A 6,000-nucleotide genomic window follows, 5' to 3' on the forward strand; every position below is an offset into this window, starting at 1 on the left:
TCCTAATTTTGTTAATGATGACCTTGGAGCATCTGCAGACGTTCACAAGCTCTTCTCATCCCTCTTGTGCCCACCTGCTCCCTCAGGGGGATGGGTGTGAACTCACACCCTGCCATGCACATGGGGACCTGCCCACCATAGCAGAGGTCTGTCCTGCTGCTCCTTGGACATTCCTTCTGTGGTAGGCAGCTCCCCTCGTCACAGGCTTCAACAAATATGGAAGCCACCTTCACCCAGGGTCTGCCTCACCGCCAGTCCCTCTGTTCCTGATGCACAGGGCCACCATGTGTTTGTAGAGCGAATCTGTCAATGGCCAGCAGGTACCACGTGCCTCGGGTGGCCCGGGATGGGTTTGAAGAGAGCGTGGAACCCCATTCTAATCTCGTCCTCGAGGCAGGGAGTTGGCCGTGGGTGGAGTCAGCATGGATGGGCATGGGCTGCCCAGCCAGCCCGAGTGAGGACATGCTGCCTGTCTGCTTGACTGTGTCCCCATCCTGCTCCACCATTCGCCCCATATCCAGTTCTGTCCCTGCTAAGCCTAAGTCTGTCACTTGTGCCACTGACTGACAGACGCTGTTCACTTGATTCTTTGGGACACCTCTTGGCAACACCTTAATCCTTGGTCTCCTGGAACTGGTGAGCCTCAGGCTCCAAGCCACCCTGGACTCTGACCCAGGGAGCAGGGCGGGGCTGGGGGTCTGCGTTGACTGGCCGCCCCCAGTGGCCTGCTCTCTGGGAACTGGGGGCACCACGAGCAGGCAGTGGTGAAAGGAGCCTCCCTGCGTCTGGCCACGCGAACATGGGATGGTCCTTCTGTTGGAGGAGCCCGTCCTTCCCAGGCCTCCAGCTGCAGATTCTGCTTTCTGAGGGGCATGGGTCTCCTCTGGCCACAGGAAAGACCCACCCCCACCAGCCTCGCACTGGCAGAGGCAGGACACCTGGGTCCAGCCTGTTGTGGGAGCCACCAGCCTGGGGCTGCCGTAGCCTGCTCGCCGAAGCTTCTGGGGAAGGGATCGTTGGATGAGACCCGCAGGACTCATGGGAGGTGGTGTTCGGGGTGGGCAGGGAGGCTGCTGCAGATGGGGCCACCGCCCCCCAGAAATCCAGGGGCTGGAGGAGCTGCAGGTCAGGTGTCATTGGGGAAGGAGAATCGTAGGCTGTAAGCAGGACCAGTTCAGAGTGAGATGGCTGGCCAGACTCCTGGGTGGCACGGAGCCTCACAAAGCTGCTAGAGAGCAGAGGGACAGTCCTCTCATGGCTGTGCGGAGAGGGTGGACATGGAGGCAGAGGAACATGGGCCCATGACTGGAGCACACCGAAGGCAACCTGCAGACCATCCAGGCCCACCAGGTAGGTGCGGGCGAGGAGGCTGTCGAGGGCACGGAGACTCCTGGCCCTAGCATCTAGAGGAACCCAACAAACATTAGTGACCGCTGACCCCAGGGGCAGAAGACAGGCTGCGGCGCTGGAGGAGAAAGGAAGGAAGCAGGGAGCCCGAGCTGGCAGGGGCAGGGGTATTGGCGCTGGGCTTGGCAGGGGAGCTGGGCAGCCCCTGCCAGGAGGGCCGACACCCTGCAGGAAGGCCTCCGTGGGGGACAGCTTTGGCTGGTGGCTCTTTGTTTCTTATCAAGGAAGAAGGTGTTCAGTGGCACGCAGGGCAGGAGGTTCCAGAAGGTCATACAGCCTTGGTGCTGACAGGGCACGAGGACCAGTGAGGGCACGACAGGCCTGACGCTATTAACTGATGAAATGAACTGGCCTGATTCCCTTGCCCTGGGGAGGGGACATGAGAAGTGGCTCCCTCCACTCCCCCGCTGCAGCTTGAGAACATGATCAGACAGCGGGGGGGGGGGGGGGGGTGTCCCAAGACAGCGGGGACCCAGGGAAAGATGCCTCTGGCTGCTCCTTCCTTGGGGCTTTGTTCTGTAGCCTAGCGTGGCCCTGGGCATAGGCTGCAAGGTGGCAGGTTCTCACCTCCAGGGGTGGAGGAAGGGACTTGAGCATGCACCTCAGAGCACAAGAAGCCAGGGCTCAGCAACCCCTGGCCTTGCTAACAAGGTGCCTTTGTCTGGAATGTTCCTCAGCACCACTCAGAAACCAAGGGACAGCTGGGGACTGGTCCCACCCAAACCCTTCCATCCCTGTGAGGTCTCCCATCAGGCTTGACCTGGGTTCTGTCCAGGCCTTACAGATCCAGGACCCTCAGGACTCTTGCAGGACTCCAGCTGCCCCAGGAGGGAACTCAGGTGTCCTTGTGTCGTCCTGGATGAGGCCTTCATCGCCAAACCCTCTGAAGCCTACTGCTAGGTGCCTCACTGTCCACCACCGGCCCCTTCCCTGGCTCACAGCGCCTCCTGGCTCTCCCCAGGGTCTCCCTGCCTGCTGCTCGCCTTTCTGTCCAACCTCAGCTCCCAGTGGCTGCATGAAGTCCAGTGTCCCCCACCAGGAACACAAGGCTCATCCTGGTCTGTTCTTGAGCAGCCCCCTGGGCTCCTCTCCCAAATTCCACTAGGAGGTGCCTCTTCATCTGCCAGGCCAGGCCAGCAAGGTGGGCACCCCTTCTTCCTGGGGACAGTGGAGGAAGCAAGAGGCCTCACTGAGAAATTCTTACAGGAAAGTCCAGTGGTGACAAACTATTGCCACCTCTGTCCCTTGAGGTGCTCCACCAGGCAGCGCCTCCTCTCTCCTGTGGTGTTCTGTCTGGGGGTGGCCAGCTGAGTGAGTGACACACATTCTCTCCACAGTGTCCTTGGTGCCACCCCAGTCTCCACTGAGAGGGGCTTTAGGCCTCAGGCCGCAGAAGCAGTGACCTCATGGGCTTCAGCTTGCTGGGTTTGCTTGTCTGATCAGCGTCCAAGGAGCGGCCGTCCCTGGGGACAAGCAGGAAAGTGGCCTTGCCCAGAGAACCCCGGCCTGCCCTGGTCCCAGGGCACACAGGACAAAGCCAGGGTCCTTCACAACCATAGGACCTGGACTTGTTCTCGTTGTTCCCTTAATTTGGCGAGGTCTGGGGGAACAGAAAAGGGGTGCTCTGTCCCCTTTTCTTTAAGGGCAGTACAGGAGGGTTGCAGGTTTGCTTCTGTCCCCCACACTCTGTGGTACACTCCAAGCTGGCTGGGGAAGTGGGGGAGACCTGCTCTTCATGGAGCACACATTTCAGATTCTCGGTGGTGAGTGACTGACAATAGTCCATCTCGGCCCAGAGAGGGCAAGCAAGTTGTCTAAGGCAACAGTGGGGGGCGGGTTTAGAATTGGTCCAAACAGGACAGAGGATGCCCCTGAGGCTCGTGCAGGGAAGCAAGCGTGAGAAACGCCTGAGTCTTGCTCTTCTGGTCTCTACTGCAGACCCAAACAGGGCCTGGAAGACAGGCCTGGAAAGTCCCCTCTGCACAACCTTCTCGCCCAGTCTCTGCAGGTTCGTAGACTCTGGCCTTTGCACCACTGGGGAGCATCCCTAGCTTGGGGCTGGCCTTCCTGTCCCTGCTGGCTCTCTCACAGTGGCTGGCACCCCATGTCACTACCCCCACTGGTGTGTGGAGCCGACCACCCTGCCACACTGCCAGCCCCACCTCTGCTACTCATCCCAGCCCTCAGTGGTCACCTCCTCCCCCTCCAAACCTAGGGTCACCAGGCACATGGGGTTTGGACCTGTAGCCCTTGTTGCTCTATCCCCAAGAGCCTGGCATCTGTCGGGTCCGTGGGTGAATGGGTGGGCCTCCTCCTCAGTCCTGAGTCCAGCCCTCTCTATGGAGGGGGGCCCCTGCCCGACCCATGGTCTACCTGCCCGTGGCCTAGGACAGACTCGCCTGTTTGTTTTATGTGTCCTTTAGGGGTCCTGTTCCCCCTCTCCCTGGAACAGGACCCATAAAGACAGGGACGGGATCCCCAGCATGTAGACCAGGGCCTTCCTCTTTTGGAAGAGAGCCCACCAATGTGTATTTTTCTTTTTGAGATTTTTTGTAGTTGTAGGTGGACAGAATGCCTGAATTTTATTTGTTTATTTTTATGTGGTGAGGATGGAACCCAGTGCCTCATGCATGCTGGGCAAGTGCTCTGCCACTCAGCCCCAGCCCTAGCCCCCAATATGTATTTTTAAAATTTTTTCCTTTGAAGTGATTCTAGACTTTTTTTTTTTTTTAATGCAACAGCAGTTTGCTGAGTCCTGTATCCCTCCTTCATCTTCCCCTGAGGTTGACATTCTACCTCTTCACAGGACAGGAACAGAACCAAGGCTTGAGCCTCAGAGCTCCACCCCATAGCCCCACTTGGATTGTGCATGTCACCCCACCAACGTCCTGTCCACGCACCAACCCAGGATCCCAGTGCCTCACTCTCCTAGTGTCTCCTTCATCCCCTCTGATCTGTGGCCATGCCTCTGTCTTCCCTTGTTCTCTGTGAACTTTGGACCATTCAGTTATTTTACCATAATTTGGTGCCTCCATTTGGGCTGGTCTGATATTTTCTCTTGGTTAAACTCTAGTTATACATTTTGGGCCTAGAACATCACTTAAGATACGCACCTCTCTCAGTGTCCTGAGGTTTCTGGGTCATCACAGGCGATGTTCACCTTGATCCCTGGGTTAGGGTATCATCCTCTGCATCTCCACTGGGAGCTTATTTCCTTCCTCAAATATTTTGGATTGAATAGATTCAACCGAAACCCACAGAAGGGCAGACATATTTGGTTATGTCCCAGAGAGTCCACCAGGAGGCAGCCTTCACTGACAAATCTTTGTGGGCAAAGTCCCAGAGTTTGCAAGCAGGAGATCCCAGAATGGTTCAGGGGAGCTGGCAGGGTCCACCAGGGGAGCTCTGGCTTGGGTAGACAGCCCCAGGGCACAGACTCCAGGTAGGACATTGGGGCCCGGTGTAGGGTGGCTTTGAAGAGCAATCTGGCTTGGCAAATTTATAGTGCATGGAAGATTGACCAGTGGCTGGGCTGTTGCTGGTGTGTGTGTGTGTGTGTGTGTGTGTGTGTGTGTGTGTAGGTTCAATGCTGCCGTTTTCAATACCTGGGTAGCTGGTTAGAAATGAAGAAGTCCTCTCTGTGATCCCCTCACACCACCCACCACCAGACACCTTGGAAAAGGCCTGTGTGTGGGCCCCCCAGGGACAGGAGGAGACCCTGGGTGTGCAACAACAACTCCTTGTGGCCTGGGCTTGGAAAGACCCCAAGGCAGAGGGGATACCAGTCCCATTGAAAATTAATCAAATTTTAATAAAATGAGACATTTTAAAACAACAATGTACACTGTAAACGGCCCTGAGGGAAATTTCCGGGGTGATGAGAATGTCCCTCTTTTGGTTGGGGCGACATTAACATTTGTCAAAGCCCAAGGAGGAACTTTACACTCAAAATGGGTTCATTTAAAATTTTTTACTTTTAGCTGTTGAAAGTATAGAACATCTGAAATTTGCCATCTTCACCTTTTTTTAAACGTTCAGTTCTGTAGTCTTAACTAGATTCACCATGTTTTGTAATTAGCCTCTAGAATTTTTTCCCCTTGCAAAACAGAAATTCCACATTCATCAAATATTAACTCCTTCCCCCTCTCCCATCCCTGGCAACTTCCATTCTACTTTCTGTGTGTGACTTGACCCTTGTAGGCGTCTTAGTCACATAAGTGGAATTCTACAGTATTTTGCCGGCTTCTTTCGCTGAGTCTAATGTCCTCAAGGTCCACCCACATTGTAACCTGAGTTAGAAGTTTCTTCCTTTTTAAGGCTGAGTAATATTACCTCTTGGTGGGATGATGCCGTGGAGACAGTTGGCAATGAAGCCCTCACGACGCTGAAGACCCCTTTGGTCCCCTCCAGGAAGATGGTGATGTACAAGAGCCATGCAGGCCTTCCGAGGATTCCACTCAGAGGGACAGGTCTTAGGGGCCTGAACTGGCCCGCCATTCTGGGACTTGAGATCAGGTGGGCTGTTCTTGCTTTCTTCCCTCCCAGGCAGAGAAGCTGCCGTGTCCCTGCACATCACAGGCATGAGGCCTGACA

This window comes from Urocitellus parryii, chromosome 3 (assembly GCF_045843805.1).
Source record: "Urocitellus parryii isolate mUroPar1 chromosome 3, mUroPar1.hap1, whole genome shotgun sequence".
NCBI lineage: Eukaryota > Metazoa > Chordata > Mammalia > Rodentia > Sciuridae > Urocitellus > Urocitellus parryii.